Raw genomic sequence first — 24285 nt, forward strand, 5'->3', positions numbered from 1 at the left:
GAGATGGGCACGGCCCAGGTAGAAAAAAGAAATAATATAATGCTGTGGCTACCCCGACTTGCATTTAAAGTGTCCATTCATGTGGACCTTAGCTGTAGATTAGTTGTCAGTTTTAATATATAAGGTGGTCATGTTAAAATACGTTTTTACAAAAGTAGTGTTTTGATGTATTTTTAATAAATGAATATGATCGACTCCTTTGTTATACTTCTAAATATATGTCTGGGATTGACATTATAAATCAAGTTGATTTGTGCTCAGGTGTATATTGTCAATGGCTTCTATTTCTGATGAGGACTGAAAGGTCTCCAGGGTAATGTTAACCTGGTGTTTAGCATTATATGTGTTGAGGCGCCTGCTTTATCAGTACACTGGGAGTTTCCCCATGCGTCTGTGATGCACGGCTGCTCTGTGAGGACTGTTTCCTACACTACGCCGAGACCTACTTTGTATGAATTGCTGCCACATTTATTTTATCTAGAGTAATCTGGAACATTTGGGTTTCCTTGATTTATGTGAGTGGATAAGAGAAAACCATTAATACATCTAAACAACAAAAAGATAGCAGGTGAACCCAGTAGTGAGGAAATAGAAACCATTGAAAATACACACCTGATTTCTGCAGTTTCCTACCTGCTGTGGATGCACTGGAAGTGGCCTTGTGCTGGGGGTGACTGGCATCACCCCTGGGTCATCCACCCAGAATGTTCTGGGCATCCAGTCTGAGGTTGCTTTCACCAGAGAAGCATCTAGAGGCTTTGTAGATGTGGTGGTTCATTCTTCTGAAGAGGTAGGTAAGTAGTACCTGTCTTCTTTGGGGTCCAAAGAAGATCTCAGAGGTAGCTGGACTTTTGTCATTAAGCTCTGAGGGCAAAATATATATTACTTAGAGTGTCAAAGAAAATAGTAGTGAAATCTGGAGATTTCTCTTTCTGCATGAATCACTACCCATGAGGCAGCCCAATAAGGGGAAAGGATGGTGTTCCAACCAATATGGCCTCTGTAGAAGCCCCACAACCCACTTATACAGAACTAAACCACAATAATCAGCACCCTGCTATAGGGGAGTCTGGGGCAGGAGGCAAATGCCCTGTGCTCCTTCACACCCATCTAGGTTCATGTTGTTCTTTGGAGACATCTTTTCTCCCCTTTGGCCCGGAATTCACTTGTAGCAAAAGTTCACCTGTATGAACATATTTGTGGGAAGGAAGGAGGTTGGTGCCCAGCACCCTGCCAGGGACAGCTGCTTCTCTAACATGCTGGCTTGAGATTGAGGGTGAATTCCAGAGAGTGACTATTTGAATACACTCAAAGCATATTCTTTCATCAAGTATACTTAATAGCCTCATTAATAAATGACTGGTTCCTATATGGTAGATGTAGACCATTGGTTCTCAAATTAGGCTGCCTGTTTGAATCATCAGGAGTTTCTTTAATTTCTTTAGTGAACTGAAGAGATTTTAGTGTCTTTAGTGAACTGAAAATAGAAAAATGTCATTCTAAGAGACTATTTCTTTCTGAAACTAACCTTCAGTACCTCGCTTGTCCTTAATTAATTTTATTGGAATTGACCCAAATGAAAATGTAACTCAGCTACCCCTCACCCCACCTGCCACCACTGAGCGAGAAGGTGAAGGTGTGAGGAAGCAGAACTTGGCACCTTGCACGCCTGATGACTCGTGAGTCAATGTACATGCTCTGACGAGCCAGGGGCAGCCCTTCCCTCAGCCGGAGGTTCTTCCAGCATGGTCCGTGGTGCTAGCATTCTAATTCACTCCTTCTCCTAACCTGCACACCTGCTTCCAGTCACTTCAATGGGAAGAAGCATCTTTTCTCTTGCAAAAGGAGTCTTAGTGACAGAAACAGAGTTCCTTGAATGTCATCCTGCCCTTAGCAACAAAGAAAAAAGAACTTGAAGTATTCAGAAAAGAGGGGCAAATTTCTGTAGGTGATGAAGATTACAGCATCTTAGCTGAGACGGGGTCTCCAAAAATGGATGACTGGAGACTCAGGAGAGAGAGCTAGGGACTGACTTATTCTTTTTGATGGCTGGTCTTCCAGTGTGTCTGATTGTGTTTCTGTGGAGTAAGATACAAAAGAAAAAAAAAGCCTGGCTGGTATGGCTCAGTGGATTGAGTGCCAGCCTGAAAAACAAAGGGTTGCTGGTTCAATTCCCAGTCAGGGCACGTGCCTGGATTGTGGGCCAGGTCCCCAGTAGGGGGCTCGTGAGAGGCAACCACACATTGATGTTTCCCTCTCTTCCCCTCTCCCTAAAAATAAATAAATAAAATATTTTTTAAAAAGATACAAGGAAAAACAAATGGAGGGGAAATTTGGTCTTGAAAGAATTGGAGGCTCAAGCAATTACTTTTTGTTGTTGATGTTGCAGCTTGCTTCTTTTATGGTTAGTCCATAAAAGAAAATGGTGGATTGCTTCTTGGCCTTTTGGCTAAGATCAAGCATAAAAGAAGACAGGGGAATTTAAATCCTTACGCCTCTGGTTTTCTGAGCGGACTAATTTGATGGGAGTGCCTGGAAAGGCAGAACCCAGATGGAGTATATGGGAAAATCCTCCTCCAGATGGGCTTTGGGACTCAGTGTTTTTATTTGTTTTCCACTCCAAAACATATTTGTTGTCATCCCTTTAAGTAATTGTAGTTTGACAGATGTCGTGGTTGTAATGTTGTAAAGGAAAACCTGAGAGACAAACTGCTTAGCTTAATTGCTGCCCACATTCATGTTACTTCAAAAGTATAGGACATTTAGGAAAATCTTAGTTCAGGTCACACAGAAGACAGTCTCACTCCCTGTCCTCTAAGGGCTGGCTGAGCCAGATCACTGACAAGCCTTGATCTTGTTGTAGTTACAGACATATTGTAAAAAGCAAAGCTAACTCAAAACAAATAAAAACAACGTTTCATACTGGACATTAATAAGGAATATAAAAGGGCTGCAAACACGATGGTCATGTGACTTTCCAGCTTCCGTCCGAAGCCTGTGCTGGTGCTTTGTGAATATTTAGGTAGGAAGGAAGGGTTTGGTCCGGCTGGAGGGGAGAGCAGAGGAAAGGGGTGGGGGGAGCAGCTCCTTGGCCCGGGAACATGAGAGGGGAGTGTGGCCAGCACCTCCTAGGCTGGGGGGAGGGGACCTAAGGCAAGATCCAGGTGCAGGCAGAGGCTGTGTAGCCCTGAAACACCTGTACAGCCATGCAGGTAGGGTGTTGGTCCTGTGAACTGTGCAAGGGAGGACCTGAAGGTGTGCTAGGGGATGTGCGAGACCCCAGCCCCTCTGAGCTGCCCAGTGCCCTGCATCTTTCTCAAAGTCTTTCCAGGTACAAAATGAATAATTTCCAAGAGGAATTGCCATATTTGGGGAACAAAATTCAACTGTACTTTTACCTTTTAAACACCGAAATTTTAAGAAATATGTTTTTGTGACCACAGACATGAGGAAGGTAGACGTAACAATCTCCATGTATCCCCTAGAAAAAGTTCTTTATTGTTCTCTGTCTTACAGTTGGAAACTGTAGATTTAGATGATTAGGCAATGTTAAGAAATCTGTGAGCCTCTGTAAGTGTTTAGGAGGTAAAAGAAAACAAAAAGTAATTACTGTATTTCTTGAAAGCCAGCAGCAGTTTCTAAAACCCTTTGTGTCATAGTGAAAACAATGTATATTTGCAGGTCAAGGATCTGTTCCCAGAGTTATGAAGTAACGTGGGAAAATACAATAGTTGTGTCCCCACAAAACAACTTTATTTAAAAGAAAACACAAAAATACCCATTAGGAATGGCAAAGGAAGGAAGCTGTGCCTCGTGTCCAAGTACAAATAAGTGGGATTAGCATTATTAAAAATCAATCCTAATGTAACATCATGGTTCACCACACCTCCAAGTACTTTCCATTTCCACTGGTTTCCTCCTCAGTAAATGGATCTCCTCACTCATTTCAGGAAGGCAAACTGAAAGTAGAGATTGCAACTAAATTCTTTTATTAGACTCATGGTCCCATGTTCAACGGAAAGCTCTGACACACAAAAATAAGTTGTAAATTCATCCCATGTCTGAAAAGGTGTTTCAGGCTTGGTCAGAGGGCTCTCACCCACCCTCCTGCCCCTCTAGAGGCCACTTGGTTTAGGTCCTTCTGGTCCCAAGAAGGAAACCAATGCATGGGCTTGCGGAAGCACTTGGTTGTCATGCATGTCAGGTGAGTGACAGCCCATGGCGTGCCTGTCTTTTCGGGAAAATGGAGAAAGCTGAGGAGCACACAATGCCCTCTTGGACAGGCATCACTTTGCCTCCAGGACTCTTCTGTTCACAGTCTGAGCTTCTCACGACTTTCCAGTGGAATCATAGGGATCCTCTCTTTAAATTTTTGTTTTCTAATAAGAATAGATACAGAGAACAGATGGATAGCTGTCAGAGGGGAGGGGTTTAGGGAGCTGGATAAAAAAGGTAAAGGGATTGAGAAAAAAACAGTGCACGTACACCGACAACAATATGGTGATTACCAGACAGAAAGGGAGGTAGGGGTGGTAGAAGAAGGTAAAGAGGGCATAAAGGGTGACGGAAGGAGACTTGACTTTGGGTGGTGAACATGCAATAGAATATATAGGTGATATATTGTATAGAATTATACACTGGAAACCTGTATAATTTTATTAAGCAATTAACCCCAATAAATTCAATATAAATAAATAAGTAAATAAATAAATAGTTAGAAAAAGAATAGTAACTTCATTTAAAATGATAAAATCAGATTTGTTTCCTGGATTTTTTCTTCACTTTATTATCATTATTAGCACTTAATGATTTCATCATTAGGCTCTAATATAATTACTTTTAAATATAAATTTTGTTATTTTACAATGAAAAATAAAAATTAAAGTATTAAGAAGTAAAAATAAGAAGAAAAGTGTTACATATATTTCCAGCAATCAAAACATCAGAAATGGTATCTCGAGGTTTGTTTATGTTTTTTTTCCCACATAACAACTATTTTAAAAACTCAGCATAGAGGTTCTAGCTGCGTAGCTCCATTGGTCAGGGCATTGTGCTGATATGCCAAGGTTACAGGTTCAATCTCCAGTCAGGGCACATACAAGATGCAACCAATGAATGCATAAATAAATGGAACAACAAATAGATGTTTCTTTTCCATTCTCCCTTCCTCTCCCTCCCTAAAAATCAATTTGCTTAGTTTGTTTTTTAGATTCAATTGTTGATAGGTGTCTATTATTGCCATTTTATTGTTCATAGTTTTGATTTTCTTCTTTTTCTTAAGTAAGTCCCTTCAACATTTCATATAATAATGGTTTGGTGATGATGAACTCCTTTAACTTGACCTTATCTGGGAAACACTTTATCTGCCCTTCCATTCTAAATGACAGCTTTACTGGGTAGAAAAATTTTGGCTGTTGGTTCCTGCTTTTCATGACTTTGAATATTCCTTGCCAATCCCTTTTAGCCTGCAAAGTTTCTTTTGACAAATCAGCTGGTAGTCTTATGGGAACTCCCCTGTAGGTAACTAACATTTTCTCTGCTGCATTTAAGAGTCTCTCTTTATCTTTAACCTTTGATATTTTAATTATGTTGTGTCTTAGAGTGGGCCTCTTTGCATCCTTCTTGTTTGGGACTCTCTGTGCTTCATGGACTTGCATGTCTGTTTCCTTCACCAAACTAGGAAAATTTTCTTTGACTATTTTTTCAAGCAGATTTCCAATTTCTTGCTCTTTCTCCTCTCCTTCTGGCACCTCTATGATGTGAATTTGGAACTCCTGAAGTTGTCCCAGGGGCTGCTTATGCTATTCTCATTTTTTTAAGTTCTTTTTTCTTGTTGTTCTGATTGGTTGGTTTTGCTTCTTTATGTTTCAAATCATTGATTTGGTTCTTAGCTTCATCCACTCTACTGTTGTTTTCCTGTAATTGTTCTTTATTTAATTAGTGTATCCTTCATTTCTGACTGGATCTTCTTTATGCCGTTGAGGTCCTCACTAAGTTTCTTGAGTATTCTTATAACCAGTGTTTTGAACTCTGCACCTGATAGATTACTTATCTCTATTTTGTTTAGCTCTTTTTCTGGAGTTTTGATCTGTTCTTTCATTTGGGCCATATTTCTTTGTCTCCTTATTTGGGCAGCCTTCTTGTATTTGTTTCTATGTATTAGGTAGAGCTGCTTTGACTCCATGTCTTGGTAGTGTGACTTAATGTATTAGGTGTCCTGTGGGGTCCAGTGGTACAGCTCCCCCATCACCCAAGCTGAGTACGTGATTGAGGTACACCCTTCATGTGGGCTGAGTACACTCTTCTCTTGTAGGTGACCCTTGGTTGCTGTTGGCAGATGTCTGGGAAGGTTTTATCCAGATCAGCTTCAAGGACTGGCTGTGACCTTGACCACCAACCTCTTGTGCAGGCTCAGCTGTGCAGGGGCAGTGTGGTGGTGCTCTGATGTGATCTGTAGCTATCTACTGGGTGCACAGGCCCTGGGGTTTCCTGAGTGATGCAGGCCAAGGTCAGCCCCACCTGTGGTTTGCCCCGGCCACCCTGCCTGAGCAATAAAGCAACCTGTGATGGCTGCTACTTGTGCTGCGCTTAGAGATTCCCAGGTGAAGCCAAGCTGTGAATCTAGGCTGGCTGCTGCTAGTACCAGGCCTGGGCTCACTGAAGCCAGCTGTTGCTTGTTCAGTAAGATTTAAGAAGTTGTGAAGCACGAACCAAGACTAGCCATTCATATGGAAAAGTAGCTTGAGTGGGTGGGGCATAAATTGAGTGCGGCAGAGGCTCTGGGGATTTCTAAGGTGGGTCAGTGTTAGGGAGGTTGATGAAGTCTCAGATATGGCACCGGCTTGCCATCCCTGTGGGGGGTGAGTTTAGAAAAGGGACAATGGCCCCTGCTTGGCTTGATGCCAGATACTTCACTTTCTCCCTGTATACCACTGGTGCCTTTCAAGCTGTCACCCCAGTGATGGAACCCAGAGGGAGTGAGTGTGAGTAGGTGAGTCTGTGTGTGGGTTCTTTAAGAGGAACTGCTTGGGGCTCCAGAAGTTTCTCCCACTGACTCAATCCCCACTGGTTTTTGCAATCAGAAGTTGTGGGGACTTATCTTCCTGACACTGGAACCCTGGGCTGGGGGGTCCTGGTATGGGGCTGGGACTCCTTGCTCTTGAGATACCCCTGCCAAATTTTTATCCACCACACGTGGATGTGGGAACAGCCTGTTCTGCATCTGCACCCCTCCTGCCAGTCTGGATGGATTCTTTAATTCTGTAGTTGTCAGACTTCCATTCAATTAAATTTCCAATGGTTCTGAGTGATGGTTGTTCTATATTTTAGTTGTAATTTTGATGTGGTTGTGCGAAGAGGCAAGCCACATCTGCCTGCACTGCTATCTTGACCAGAATTTTGCCTCTATGTTAGGATTTAATAAGAGAATTAAGATAGCATTTACCACAATCCTTGGCACCTAGTAAGAGCTTGACAAATATTTAATACTATTATTATTATTAGTGCTTAGCAGAGTGTCAGGCTATTACAGCTCAATAGTTGATAGCTAATAATTTCATTAGGTAAGAGTTCTCAAGGTAATTGTTCTGATTCCTCAAGGGTTTTCTGTGGCTACTATTGACAGGGACTAAAGAGAAGCTGTATTTGGAGGATGGAACTACATTAAGAAGGCTTAGGGGTGTGGTTGGAGCCAGGTTACTGGGACCTTTGACATTAAACAAAAGTGAGGAGAGATTGAATCCTAGGGTTAAAGATTTCTAAAATGTGGGCAAAGAGGTATTGTGAATTCTTAATTTCTCAAATGAAGAACAATTAAAGTGCTCCCAGTCTTCAGAGTGGAGATTCAGAGGTGTGTTGGGGGATGACCAGATAAAGGCTGTGGGTAAGGAGGAAGATACAGGTCTTCACTCATTTAGACCAGAAGGCACAGAAGAAGGATCTGAAGTTGGAAAAATGATGACTGTGGTGGAGCCGTCTGGACCCGTGGAGCCAGATGAGGTGCTGATATCCCTGGTGGCCACTTCCCAGGAACGGGACGTGCTGCACCTGTGAGCAGGATACAGCGCTATTGCTCTTAGGTGTGGAGTGGGTGGAGTTCTGCATCTCAGATTTTCACTCCACTTACAATGTCCTTATTCACGGGTTCCTCGGGCAGACCTGAGGCTCAAGAGTACCCTCTCCCCTGACAGAAACTTGGATATTTTACTCCTGTAGTCACGTCCCTACCTGGCGGCTCCTGCCTATTCCTCCTGCCCCCTCCAATGTACACTTACATATAAATAGAGCCACCTTTAAACACTTCAAAGGGCTTTTAGATCCTGATAGGACTGCCGCTCTTATAGAAGGACTAAGTTTGTAAGTTTATCAGACTCAACATCCTAAGTACTGTTATTCTGAAATTTAGCGACCTCTTTTCATCTTTTTCCTCAATGTTTTTTTTCTTGAAAAACTTCGAGACTACATAAAAGTTGAGAAAAAGGAACATCATGATATCCTCCATCTAGACTCACCAATTCTTTCAGTTGACATTTATTAAGCACCCATTATGTGCTGGATACTGTGATGGTCTTTGGATGAACAAAAATGAGTGTGTCCTGCTTCCTCAGCTCAAGCTGCTCATGGCTTATGGGAAAAGGGAGACCATAAAACAAACAAACAAACAAACAAACAAACAAACAAAACACTATAACATGGCATGATACTGCTATATTCCAAGGAAGTGAATTTTGAGCAAAGGGAGCAGCATGGATGAAGGCATGGGAGTTTGACAAGGCCTGGTAGACTTGGGAAAATGCGAATCAGTGATGAAGTAAATTATTCTGAGAAGCTTGAAGCCCAAGCTCTGCCAGCTCTGGAAGATACTGAAGCTGACCACCCAAAAGTTTTAAGCCAAAAATGCTTTTCAAAATTGGTAAGGGAATTGTCTATGTTCCTTTGCAAAGAAAAATAGAATGTTTTGCCAGGGGTAGTGACTCTTAGGGATCCTGCTTGAAAAGTGTATTGATGGCCCAAGGGTGGTTGAGTTTCTCAGAATTTTTCTGCTGATGTGTCAGATCTGGCACTGAGAATGCACATATCGGGGCCCTCTGTCCTCTAGCAATAACTTGATTTCCATTTCCTGGAATCCATCAGAAATGAGCCTTGTAGTATAATTACCCTAAGTTGTTATATCTAAGTTTTGAATGAAATGGAATGGACCCTCTTTACTTATTTGAAAAGAAGCAAAGAAAGACACTTGAAATGTCAAGAAGACTTTTAAAAGGATGTAGGAACCATTTCTTCTAAGCAGAACAGCATCTCCTAGTTTTTCTATATGGCTTTGAAGTGATTGATAGCACAAGGTAGCCATATCTATAATCCCTCATCTCTAGGAAAGACTTAACTGCCTTTCTCACATGACAACCAAGATAACTAAGTTCTTCCATGCATATCTATTATATATTTGCTTTAACCTTTTCGTTTAACACTTAAGAAAATAACTCATAAGGTCTAAAAGCTGTGAGCTCTATCACCTTACTCAGATATCTAAATTTTATAATTTTATTGTGGAAAGGGCTGCTTTAGCTTGCTTAATTTGTTTAAATGTACTACAGCTTTTTTCTTGGTGTCTTTTAGATAGGATGGCATGGTGTTCTCACTTTAGGAGAGCTGTGACAGAGAATGGGGGAGAGATTGCTGAAAGAACCCCCAGTCTTTCTGCTTCTGGGGATCCTAAGGAAATTCAGTTGCACTGGACTTAAACATAAACTCTTCTCTGTATCTGAAATGTAGGTCTACATCTCCAGGTTGGCCCTCAAGCTTAGCACAGTGTCCTGACCAGTATATTTACTAGTCAGATGGCAGCTGCACAACCACAGGAAAGGCTGTTGAACATTAGAATCTCTGCTTTTTGAGAGCACAGAGGTTCTCTCCTATACTGTGTAGCTCCAGGCTGGCAGAGTGGAGTAGGAAGAGATGGAGGCCTTACCTACCTACAGACATGGTCACAGAGGAAAACACAGCCTTGTTCCCTTGTCTTTTATTCCCAGACTAGGGCACTTCTGTACACTGAGAAAATTGAAGGTGTCATTTATATAAATAAATAAATAAATAAATAAATAAATAAATAAATAAAAGGAATAACAAAGGAAAACCTCCGGTCCTACCTGTTATTGTTTGCACACCTTCATATCTAATGCTAAATTCATACAGTGCTGATTCCTAGCATGTTTTGGATCAAAGAATTAAAAAATTGGTATTTTCGGGGTCTGCTCTATTTTATTTTTTCCAGGTTTATTGAGATATAATTGACATATATTAGTGTATAAGCTTAAGGTGTACAACATGATGATTTGATACACATATATATTGTGAAATTGTTCCCACAAGAAGGTTAATTAACACTATCACTTCTCATAACTACCATTTTAGGGGGAGGTGTGGTGAGAACATTTAAGATCTACTGTCTCGGCAACTTTCAATTTTGCATACATAATACAGTGCCATTAACTATAGTCATCATGCTGTATGTAAGGTCCCCAGAACTTATTCATCTCAATGAGAGCCTGTTCTGTAGAAAACACAGACATTTAAGATATGAGTGATACCTTTCTTCAAACAACTTAAAATTTTAATGTCATAAGTCCATAAAAGTTAGAAATGATGTAGTTGGTGCTGAGGGAGGTTGGAAGAAATTCACAATAGTGACAGCAGGGGCAGTCTGAGAAGGTTTCATGGATGAGAGGCAATGAATTAGCAGGGTAGACTCAGCAAATAATATAACATCTAAGACATGTGAAAGGGGTCTGGAAGATACACCCCAAACTGTTTAGTTCTGGAGAGGAGCCTGGAACTGGGTATAAAAGGTATTAAAAGGACAGTTAATTTTTTTTTAACTTCATGCTAGGATATGTGTGCATGTTTTTTTTAATTGATTTGAGAAGAGAAAGAAATGGAGAAACACAGAGAAATATAGATTGATGTGAGAGAGAAACATCAATCAGTTGCCTCCCATACGCGCTCCAACCTAGGTATGTGCCCTGACTAAGTATCAAACCTGCAACGTGTGTGGGGGGGCAGGGTGGACAGTGCTCCATCCAACCAACTGAGCTGAGCCACTCAGGCCAGGGCAAAAGGACAGTTGATTTTGACTGGATTCATGTGTCACTTACATGATCAGTGGTGGTCTGGTAAATGCTTAAGAAACAGCTATTTCTTCTTTTGAAAAAGTGTCTATTGAAGTGTTGTCAATCTGTGTGCTGTAAATACTTCCACCATTGCTAATTTCATGCAACCAGTATAAGATCAACTAGCTCACAAATTCTTGGAAATTTAACAATTCAAGCATTTATGTGCTGGATTCTGAGTCAGGTGCTAGAGAAGATGGAGAAAATAATATGATGGAGCCTTTGTCTGCCAGTAAGACAAATGTAACATAGTGGGTGAGCTCAAATAGAAACCAAAGAAGAGATTAACTTTGGCAGGGTGTGGGGAAGGAGGAGAATCAGAGAGGTGTTCTCTGCATGAGCTTGGAGAGATGGGATCATAGTTATGTAACAAGAGATGAGAAAAGGCCCCAAGGCATTTAAGCACACAATACATTCAGGAAATTGCAAGTTGCTCACTTTGGGTAGGATTGGCACAAAATATAGAATGAGGTCAGAAAGGTCTGTCAAAGGTAGTGAATTTCACTGTGTAGTAATAAGGGTTACTGACAGTTTTTGAGAAGCATCAGGCAGTCATTCTGATGACAGTGTGAGGACTAAACTATAAAAGAGACTATTTGATATTTGATATAATGAGGGCTTCAATGAAGACAATGTTGCCAAAGAGATTGAACTAAGGCAGATCCAAGGGAGAAAGAAATGACAGGACAATGCATTGGCTGAGCTGAGTGAAAGAGACTGGTTGCTTGAAGATAATACCTAGAACTTTGAAAAATGTCTTTCTGTCTCTTGTGGAAATGAATGACTGCATCAGAAAAGAAAGGAAGCATTTTTTTTTTTATTTTAATCATTGTTCAAGTACAGTTTTCTCCAGAAAGGAAGCATTTTTAAGAGACTATAATGTTTAGGACTTGGGAGCCCAATTGGTTATTCTTTTGCATTTACTACTGATATTTGTAAGTTTGAAGGTGAGAAGGTCTGAGACATGAGTGGCAGGGGATGAAGAGAGTTTTGTTTTATTGAATTTGGAGTTATGGATATTGATTCTGGATAGTTATGTTATAAAACTAATGGGATTTTGATTTCAGATGGAGAGCATTTCACAAAATTGAGAAATAATTAACTCAGGAGTTTATCAGATAAATAATAATTTATCCATGGAGCTTAAAAAGAGAATTAGTAAGGAAATGGAGGAAAGCACCCAGGTAAACCTGTGAATCTAGTTACTTGGAGGAGTAATAAGCATGACAGAGAACAAATAAGGTAGCAGGAGGTGCCTAGTGATTCACATGAGAGAACAGTTGGGAAGTAGGCCAGAAACAGTACGTGGGGCCTAAATGTCTGTGTACAAACACACAGAGCATAGGTAACAAGCAAAGCAAACTTGGGATTATAACACCAGGTGTAAACATGATGGTCTCATTGAAATCTTGCAGATAGGACTTGAGACTGACATACAGTAATGAAACTGAATCCATGCCTCATTCAACAGAAATATACCTATGAGGTAGGGAAGAAGATTGGTGTGTATTGTAGGGGAACTAAATGGAAGGACATTGAGGAACATAAAGATGAATGTTTAGGAAGAGAGGATCAGACAATTGCTATTTACCATTTGCCCAGAAGGTATAGGGCAAATATTAAATATCAAGTTTATATAAAACATTCAAATAAAATGCTTTCCAAATTTATAATAGGAAATCTGACCTTGATTTCATGAACATAACATTTTAATATTCATTTTATGCTTCAAATAGCTACATGTAGTTCCTGACCAAGACTCTTAAAAAAGAGATCTCTTAAAATTCTCAGTAATCTTCATCAAGAAAAGAACTTTTTTGTATAAGTGGGTAATAGCAGAATTTTAATGATGTTTTAACTATTAAAAAATGTTTAATAGGCCCTGGGTAGTGTGGCTCAGTGGATTGAGTGTTGGCCAGCAAACTGAAAGGCTGCGGGTTCAATTTCTGTCCATGGCACATGCTTAGGTCTTGGGCCAATTCCCCAATGGGAATGGGGGGGAGGGTGTGAGAAGCAACAAATCGATGTATGTCTTATACATCAGTGTTTCTCTCCCTCTCTTCCTCCCTTCTCCTCTCTCTAAAGATAAATAAAATATTTAAAAGAATTAAAAATATAGAACAGTTAAGACTATCTAGAAGTGCTGTACATAATTTTTTTTTAAAAAATTGACAAATGTAATGTTGACATTCACATGGTAACAGATTCTTTGTGATGGTCAGATACACTTGTCTCTCACCCATGGGGAATGCTCTCCAGCCAGGTTAATAACCCCCTGTAGCCAAGAATCAGGAGTCTCCCCAAAAGAGTCTGACTAAAAGTCCCAACATTGGGAGTCTCTAGAAAGTGTCAGGCCAGAGGCATGTTGATGCTTTCAGGTGGTCTGATCTTATTTGGATCCACACTCCATCAGTACCTGGGGGTGTGGATGCTTTGGTTTGAATTGCCTTCTTGCTCAAATTCATATGTGCAAATCCTAACCCCTAATACCTCAGAAGGTGACCTTATTTGGAAATAAGGGCTTTGCAGATGTAATCAATTTTAAATGAGGGCATATTGGATTAGAGTGGGCTCTTGTAAGATGAGGGAAATTTGGATATAGAGACATGCATAGAGGGAAGATAATATTGGGACACAGAGAGAAGATGGCCATCTACAAGCAAAGGAAAAGGCCTGGAAGAGATTCTTTCCTTACAGACTTCAGGAGGAACCAACTCTTCTAAACGCTTGGTTTTAAACTTCTAATCTCCAAAAGTATGAGAACTGTCTGATGCTGAACCTTTCTGGCGCTTAAGCCACCCAGTCTGTGATGCCTTGTTATGATAGCCTTAGTGCCATGGGGATAGGGTTCAACTCCAAAAAGAGGAGTGGGTACTGGCAAGTACCAGGCAGCATGTTGCCAAGCAGGGGAATGAAGCTTCAGCCTCATGAGAGGAATGAAAATGAAAAAGGAAATGAGACAATTCCTAGTGAATTTTGAAAAAGTCAGTGTAGTTAACGTTGCACTCAGGGGCTGTGCCAGAACTCACCTCCCAAACATAAAATATCTTATATCACATGTACAGCAGCAAGAGCCTTTAAGGCTGGGTGTTTCCATGGGAAGTGTCTGAGTGGCTGTGTCAGGTTGAAATGTATGTGAAGATCCTCAGAACCTGTGACTGAGGGGGGTATAGGCAAGGCAGTTGTATGAAAGCATGTCTGGCATTTATTACGTAGGAGGCTAAATTGTGGCTCAAAATGGGAGTTTTTAAAAATTTGAGAGAGAGAGAGAGAGAGAGAGAGAGAGAGAGAGAGAGATTTGTTGTTCCATTCATTTATGCATTCATTGTTTGGTTGATTCTTGTATGTGCCCTGACAGGGAATTAAACCGACAACCTTGGCATATCTGATGATGCTCTAACCAACTGAGCTACCTGGTCAGGGCAATGAGTTTTATTATTTTTTAAAAATAAAAACAGTTGAAATTTAAAATATCATAGGAGACTTGGAAAATAGGAAAAGAAAAAAATCTCCCCACAATCCTACCATCTTAACCAAATTCACCATGCCTTTCCTTTGTCTTTCTTCAAGGATGTGTGCTTTAGGTAGTTGGATTTAGAAAAGTATATATATTATGTAATTTACATTTTGATTTTAAAATAAAATTATAGTACAAGCATGTTCCCATTTTACTACATGATTTCCCATAAGGATTACCTTTAATGGTTGCATAAGCCCCAGGAGTGAGTGATTTCCCTGTTGTTAGAAGTTAAGGTTGTGGCTGTTTTTTTCCTTATCAATGTTCACTTTAAGTTTCCTTCCAGTACTGAGATTCTCTGAATCCATGTTTGGCAAAGGGAAATGAAAATCACTTCTCAAATTATCTCCTCCATCTCTAATTCCTCTTAAGAGAGGTCTTTTGAGACACCTTGACCTGTGATATTGTCAGATTTCTATTTATTTCCTCTGAGTATCACTTTAACAAAAAATAATTTTAAGCAATTTCTATCTAGTTGCCTATCTCGGACAGTTTTTTTTCCAAATGTACCAAAAAAGGAAGAAAGAAAAATGCAAAATTAATACAGAGAATTCCTATATACCTTTCACTCAGATTCCCCCAAAGTTGATATTTTACCTAACCACCATACAATAATCAAAGCTGGGGAATTTACCTTGATACAGTGCTCTTATTAACTTAATTCAGATGTCATCAATTGTTCCACTCTGTCCCTTTTCTGGTTCCAGATCCACTGAGGTAGAATTAGCTATTGTGTCTCCTTTAATCTTGTGTCTCCTTTAATCTCCTTTAACAGTTCCTCAATCTTTTTCTTATTTCACAATCATGACACTTTTGATAAGTACTGGCCAATTATTTTATAGAATAACTAAATTTGGATTGTCTTGTATTTCTTCATGGACTTTTTGTACCACCATAGTGATGTGGGGTCCTTCTCAGAGCATCTGTATCAGAAGGCACATAGTACAGATCTGTCCCATTACAAGTAATGCTAACTTTAATCACCTGGCAAGATGGGGTTCCCCCTTATCCACAGGGGCTGTGTTCTAAGACCCTTCAGTGGATGCCTGAAACCTCAGACAGTACTGAACCCTATATATATACTATGTTTTTTCCTAATCATACATACATATATACATACATACTATTATGAAGTTCAATTTATAAATTAGACAATTTCATGGATAGAAGATTTGTTCTTACTACAGATCTTAGCAACCTCAGCATACCATTGTTTTTCTTTCTGAAATTGAGAACTTTTCCTTTTCACTTAACAAAAGCACAGCTTCTCTTTGGCCTATCCATATTGCCAGCATCACTACCCTTGCTCTAGAGGGCTGTTACTGAGTAAAATAAAGGTTATTTGAACACAGCACTGCCATACTGCAATAGTTGATCTGATCACCAAGATAGCTACTAAGTGATTAACAGGCACTTAGTGTGTACAGCATGGAGATACTGGACAAAGGAATGAGTAACTTCCGGGGTAAAACAGAATGGGATGGTTCAATATTTCATTGTGTTACTGAAAAGTGGCACAATTGAAAAGTTAGGAATTGTTTATTTCTGGAATTTTCCATATGAAATTTTTGGACTGCAGTTGACTGTAGATAATTAGAACAGAGGAAACAGACTGTGGATAAAGTGGGACTACTCTATTACCTTTTTCTTAGTAAGTATTGTAGATAGATATTTGAGACTATATAAAAATCTTGTTTCTTATACTTTCACTGGTAATTTTGTTGATGATTCTTTCCTGAACCAGTTATTACTGTGCTGTTTTCTAGAGGATAGTTTTCTATTTTCATTAGTCCTATGGTTATTAGTTATAATTTACTTTGGATACACTTTATAGATTTCCTTGACCTATACAGACCATGATCATCCTTACTTAAAACAAAAGAACAGAATGTTTGACTACTATTTATTGTGTGTTCTTGAGATCAGAACACATGGAGACACCAAAGGTGGAGGTACCCTGACAATGGCTTGGAGATGAGGGAGCATGTTCATGTATCTGCACTGACTTGGTTTTCTGAGTCTACCTCAGCTAATTACAGCTCATTCTGACAAGGAATAGAGGAACTTTTCAATATGTCACTTATCCTTAAAAACTTAATGTTCATTCTATAGATGAGAAAAATGAAACCGAGGAATGTAGATACAGTGCCCCAAATCAGACAGTGGCCTGACTGGGACTGGTTTCTAGTGTCTGCAGGTTTTTAGTTCCTATCTAGGATTACTCTAAAAATTATACTATTTCTATTTGTGTATGGATAATATGATATTTCTTCATGAAAAGATGTTGCATTTGAATAAAATCATTATCAACAGGACTATCCTTTTGACTAATTATGTACTTTTCACCCATTACCCAATTATTTTCACCCAATTATTTGCAAACAAGTGATAGTTATTAAAACAGTAGCTTCTTTTTTTTAAAAGAAAATTACTTTATTTAAACAACTGCAATAAGAAAACATTTATTAATGAGGAACCCTCAAAGAAAGGGGAGCGACCTGTAATTTTATAGAGGCAGATAAATAATGAAGTCACAGCCATAGGAGAGTTATGAGGAAGGATGGAGGGAGGCCTCTTGGAATGTGGAAAGGCCAGAGCAGTCTAGAGCTACATGAGGGGAGTCTGACACTGGTGGCTCTGGAGAGAGAGCTGAAGGGTCAGCTGCCAGGATCCCTGTTCTGAGTCACTCTCCATACTGCAGACGCCATCTTTCTCAGGCAGAGCACTCCCCGTTGGGGGGAAGCAACATCTCACCGTCAGGAATCCCTCTTGCCCTGCCCTGTGGAGGAGCTTAAGCCCACCTGCTAAGTAGTTAACAGAAGCTTCTTGAAGTCATAAATTGCTTTTTTCTTTTTTTTTTACCTGAATTCTAGATGACATTCTTAAATTCTAAATATGGAATCTTCCATTCATCAGAATGGTTAAGAATGGCTGGTTAACTGAACATTACCATATGTAGCAGGGTCACTCCTCCTCAATGAATCCATAAGATAAAGCAGAAGCAGTTGCATCTTTAAAATCGCACAATATTTCACATTAGGATGAACAGCAACTCTCATTACCTAGTACCATGACAAAAGGGAAGGAGGTGAGCTGATTTTTTAAAGAAAATAATTTCTTTTGTTACCTTGGTTTTTTGTTACCTAACTTTTTCTCCTAAAAATAGCACATTGGAGAAAGAAATTTTAGATTAGGTGGACTTTCTGGTGAGGGTATCTTGAATTTTAAAAAGTTAATCAATATATCTGTCATTTAACTTCTTTTCCTTAAGTTACCAATAGGTATATTCCACTACTAGGAGAGCAAACATCTGCACTTACACACAGAATCAAGACCCACTGTGAACTCCGAGTGCCTCAGCATAGGCACTCCTCTTGGTTGTTGTTTTATTTTATTTGTAACATTTGTGTCCCCTATGCGTTTGTCCCCATACCTGGCACAAAGTAGGCACTGGATAAATATTTGCTAGCTGATGTACTGACCCACTGACAGCCAGAATTTACACCCAGGGGGAGACCCAGCCTAGGTCTTCCTGAATTCCTGGAATTTTTTTCTTACTTCAAAAAACAATACATGCTCATTATAGAAATTTGTAAAATAAACAAATACACACATACAAAAGAGAAAATGAAGCTCTCTTTATCTTACCAGCCATAGAGATGATTATGCCATATGATGAACATTTTCCTATTTATGAAATATTCTTCAAAAACATGTTTTTAATGACAATAAAATGATCCATTGTGTGGATGTACCGTATCTAATCATTTCCTTCTTGTGGGTCATATAAATTCTTTATAGTTCGCCACTATTGGAGATGACATTGTAATGTTATACATTAAACTCTCTATTACAGCTGATTATCAAGTTACTTTCAAAAGGATTATATCCATTTAAGACCCCAAGCCTCAGATACTTTAAATGCTGACAGTTAAGAAATAAGGGTCTTGAGGCAAGTCCTTTCCTTTTAAAACAGCCTCCAGTATGAGAGTGAACTAACATTTTCCACCAGACCTAACTCTGGGCCCCTATGAAGAGTATAGTAAACCACAGGGGAATGACTAATTTGAAAAACATGCCTGAAAACCTCAACCTAAATTGAGGAGAGAATATTAGCCTTTCAAAAAAAGTTTGTGAGATAAAGTAAAGGAGAAGTGATCCCCAAATCGTGTGATTAGTCACACAAAACAACTACTATCATTATGCTGATGTCACTTTATTCATGGCCTCAGATTAAAAACTATTTTCTCTTTACAAAGATAAAATCATACTAATTAAAAGGGGGAAATATTGGGGAAGGGAATTAGTCAAAGGGGAGAGAACTTTAAAAAAAATTAATATTTACCTCTAAGGAATATGTAACATTTGTTTCATTCTGAAACAAAAATATTATTTTCAAAAATAATATACAGTGAAAGCCAAAACTTTCCCAAATTATTTGCCATTACCATTAAGAAAATTCCATTCTGGTGCTTGTTTTTTCTGCTGGTGCATATTCCACCTCAGACTGGTAGACCAGTTGTTGGACCAAAAGCTTTGCTCAGCGCCTACAGTGGGTATCCATCAGCTCCTAACTACAGCACGTACACATCTCTTTATTAATTCAGTGTTCAAAATGACTGTGAGCCATTATTAACATCTAAAGTATTATTATTATTATTATTATTGCAACAGACTAGCTTAACTATTTTAAATTTAACCCTTAATAGGACAGTTTATTTCCAGGTTTCCAGTGAAGCAAAGGCTACACTACTTGGAATTCTGTGGAAAGCTCTAGAGATAGAGTCCTGGGCTTTGAGCCAGTCGTTCATTGGAAAACCACCATTTTAGAAAGTGGGATATTTGGAGTATGTGGGAGTGAGATGGAAATCAATCCTTATGTGGGACAGTTTTGATGAAAAGCCTGAGTAATTGACCCATTCTTTATTTTACTTTTGTGTTTTCATTGATTGTCATGAATCCAATTCCAGCTTACTTTCCAATCATAAGCCTATTTATTATATTTTACTGCTTGATGGCTCATGAATGAACCATTAGTAAAAACAAAGATATTCTGTAGAGGTACATAAATGTACTTTTATTAATATGAGGGTAGTTGGGAAAGAAGCATTGCTCCCATTTTCTTTGTACATTTCTTTAGATAGGCTCATAGTTAACCTTGCAATTCTTAGTGTGTGATTAAAGACAGACCATCAAAAGTGGATTTGAAGCCACCATAGTTTCATCCCAAAGCATACTGGGAAGACAGTGGTACCAAAGCCCTGTTGTCAGGGGATAAGGAATGAGTCGTATTTCTAGGGCCCTTATTCTTCCCATTGACAAGGAAATGAGATGGAGAAGAAGATGTAAGATGTGTAGCCACTTCTAAATGATGCAAAGATGTATTTTTTCTATTGATATTTTCCTTTCTAGTAGTGGTAGTAGATCTGAAAGTCCTAATCTGGAGTAAAGATCTAAGTAGCTGGGATTTGAGACAGAGACTAGAGATCTATAGTCTGGGGCTTCTAGAAGATACTTTAGTGTACTCTAGAATGGAGAAAACAGAAGGAGTATATTTTCATTTTCTTCTTCTGATCCCCACACTTGTGTGCCTGGCCAGGCCATTCTAGCTTCCTTAGTTTCACTGTGTCAGTGGCTGGGGCTGGGGTTAATGGGAAGAGATGATTTAGAGAAGACTGTTGGTTACTTATCCATTTATCCCCTTCCCCCTCTCAGTAGACCTTCCCCCTCTCAGTAGACCCACATTTTCATTTCCATTTACATCATCACCCATGTACATTGAAGGGAGACTATCTCAACCACAACTCTTGGTTGGCTTAACCCAATCAGCCCATTCCCTTCCTAGGCTAAGGTCATTTTGTTCAGGCATGGGCATGTGATTTACTAACCAAGGTCAATTTCAGGACTCCTGCTTGGAATCCTGTGACTGGCGTTTTCTCCTTCTTCTTCTGGATACCAGGATATATAGGAATCACCATGGTCCTTTTGCCACCTGAGAAAAATTACGTAAAGATGAAGTTAAATGGGACAAACACATGCAAAGGAGTGGCAGAGAAATAAGCAGGAGCTCATGGGTTCAAATAACTGTGAACTTCTAGTTACATGTACACATGAACATCTTCATTGTTCAGTTCAGTGAGAGAAGAGTTTCTGTGTCTTGGAACCAAAAATAAAGCAACCTTTAGAGAAGGTTGGGAGTCTAATTTTGAGGCATCATAGGCCTCATCTCTAGGGTCTGTTTCTTTCTTCTGACTTGTTATGAGTTGTCGATGAGTCACATTAACCTAGAATATAGATTAAATGTTGCACACCCACAGTGAATGGTACTTAAAAACAAAACTGTTTAAAATATTTGCCATCTTTAGATGGTTTCAATACAAAGATGTAGCAAAGAGAGGAAAGGCTGTATTTTGGAATCTACCCATTATTTATCACTTATTTCTCTAAGAAAATCTGCTCCAACTTCTAAACAAACAATTTATAAATGACTTTGGGGGCCCTCTAGGTCTTAGGATTCTTATGAGGGTATAATACTAATTAGACAAAGTTTAAGGCATCTTCTAGCTTTAACATTCTATAATTCTATGTTACTAATTCATTTTAAGTAAGTACAAATGAATCCCAGCAATAAGGCAGCATTCTTGAATAATATTACATTGAAGATTGTTCATTTCTTGTTCAGCAAGCTGTATCTTGTTTGTTTTCATAGCAGTTGAGAATTTGTCATCATTTTAGCCATTTTTGAAATTCTAGCATAGTGCTCACATCTTGCCTCTAAATATTTATACACAGAATACCTTGTTTCCTATAGCAAACTCAGTTTTTTGATTTGTCATTTTTATGGAAACCTGAGAGATCCACATGGGTTCATATTTCCAAGCAAAAGTAAATAGTAATTTCCTTCTTCTCCACACATGGGTTAGTCAAAGCAGAGACTTTTTATAAAAGAGTTGAGATATTTGCCATCTTTAGATGGTTTCAATGCAAAGATGTAATGGCTTATAATACTTGTGGTTCAACACCTAAGTTACAGATTGAAAAGCAAATGATCAACTATTCCAGTCAAGATGGAGGCATAGGAAGACACACTTTGCCTCCTTACACAACCAAAAGAAGGACAAAAACAAATTTAAAAACAAAAATAACCAGAACTGCCAGAAAATCAAACTGTAAAGAAGTCCAACAACCAAGGAGTTAAAGAAGAAACATTCATCCAGACCAGTAGGAGAAGTGGAGATGGGCAGCAGGGGTGGAGAGGACTCATGGCAAGGTGGTGGCTAGAGGACCAGGGTGGGTAAGACAGCAACTGGTGGATCTGGGGGTTCCAAATTTGCATGTGGATAAACTGTGAAGAACAACTGGGGAGTGAGACAGACCACGCAACCCAGGGATCCAGTGCAGGGAAATAAAGCCTTACAACCTCTGACTGAGAAAACCTGTGGGGGTTGCAGTGGTGGGAGAAACTCCCAGCCTCACAGAAGAGTTTGTTGGAGAGACCCATAGGGTCCTAGGATGTACACAAACCCATCCACCAGGGAATCAGCACCAGAAGGGCCCAATTCGCTTGTAGGTAGTGGGGGAAGTGACTGAAAGCCAGCCAAGAGCTGAGCAAGTGACATTGTTCCCTCTCTGACCCCTACCCCCGCAAGACAGTGCCACAGTGCAACAGCATGGGTTGCCCCACCCTGGTGAATACCTAAGGCTCTGCTCCTTACTGTGTAATAGCTGTGCCAAGACAAAATAATATGGCCCAAATGAAAGAACAGGTCAAAGCTCCAAAAACAGAACTAAGTGATAAAGAGCTAGCCAACCTATCAGATGCACAGTTCAAAACACTGGTAATCAGGAGGCTCACAGAAATGGTTGAGTATGGTTGCAAAATAAAGGAAGAAGTGAAGGCTATGCAAAGTGAATAAAGGAAAATGTACAGGGAACCAACAGTGACAGGAAGGAGACTGGGACTCAAATCAATGGTTTGGAGCAGAAGGAAGAAATAAACATTCAACCAGAACATAATGAAGAAATAAGAATTCAAAAAAACAAAGAGAGGCTTAGGAACTTCCAGGACAACTTTAAACATTCCAACAGCCAAATAATAGAGGTACCAGAAGGAGAAGAGAAAGAGCAAGAAATTGAAAACTTAGTTGAAAACATAATGATGGAAAACTTCCCCAATCTAGTGAAGGAAATAGACTTCTGGGAAGTCCAGGAAGTTCAGAGAGCCCCAAAGAAGCTGGACCCAGGGAAGCACATACCAAGGCACATCATAATCACATCACCCAAGATTAAAAAGAAGGAGAGAATGTTAAAAGCAGCAAGAGGAAAGAAGACAGTAACCTACAAAGGAGTTCCCATAAGACTGTCAGCTGATTTCTCAAAAGAGACCTTATAGGCAAGAAGGGGCTGGAAAGAAATATCCCAAGTCATGAAAGGCAAGGACCTACATCCAAGATTACTCTATCCAGAAAAGCTTTCATTTAGAATGGAAGGGCAGATAAAGTGCTTCCCAGATAAGGTCAAGTTAAAGGAGTTCATCATCACCAAGCCCTTATTTGAAATGTTACAGGGACTTATCTAAAAAGAAGAAGATGATCAAAACTATGAACAGTAAAATGACAACAAACTCACAACTATCACAACTGAACCTAAAAAAAAAGAAAAAAGGAAAACAAATTAAGGAAACAACTAGAACAGAATCAGAATCACAGAAATGGAGATCACATGGAGGATTATCAGTAGGGAGGGGTGTGGGGAGGGGTGAGAATGGGGGAAAAGGTACAAGCATAAATGGTAGGTACAAAATAGAGAGGGTTAAGTTAAGAATAGTACAGGAAATAGAGAAGCCAAAGAACTTATATGTACAACCCAAGGACATGAACTAAGGTGGGGGAATACTGGCAGGAGGGGGTCGCAGGGTAGGGGGGAATAAAGGGGAGAATAAAACAGGATGACTTTAAAAGCATAATCAATAAGTTATATTAAAAAAATGATCAAGTCAGCACAAAGAGTGCCTTGAGAAAAAGATCCACGCTTAGAATCATGACAAGGCAAAACCTGCCTTACCTATAGGTGTGGCAGGTAATCTACTTGGTAGGAATTAAATGTTCCTTGGAGACTTCCCCTATTCCCTCTTGCCAAATCTCTCCCACTAGGCTGCTAAGGAGTCTGAAATTCCACCAGTTGCTCCTCTGAGAAACTATACTACACAAAGTCCCCAGTGAAACAGTAATATATTACCCTGAAGGGCTGGTTATTAGTCCATTAACTCCCAGCAGCACACTAGTTTAGATCAGTCCCTGTGGCCACCTATTTGGGGTGGGTTGCTGGGAAAGGAGAGAAGGGAAGGACTGAGTGTGGGGTAGCCTGATAAGAGTGCCTGTTGGTTACACATCATTGGGTATGGGAACAAGGGACCAAAGATGATTTGTTGCCTTGGGCTTTCTCTACATATCTTGATTCAAAAGAAGTCAGCAGATCTCATTTCTTGTTATCGAGTCTCAGAGGGTACCAATTGAAATAGATATTCCTTACATATCACTTCCATTCTCTGCCCTGTTTTTCTTCATTGCATGGTCACCTACAAAGAAGTCTCCTTGGGACACT

This window comes from Phyllostomus hastatus, unplaced genomic scaffold, assembly GCF_019186645.2.
Source record: "Phyllostomus hastatus isolate PE091 unplaced genomic scaffold, TTU_PhHast_1.1 phas_contig_80, whole genome shotgun sequence".
Classification (NCBI taxonomy): Eukaryota; Metazoa; Chordata; class Mammalia; order Chiroptera; family Phyllostomidae; genus Phyllostomus; species Phyllostomus hastatus.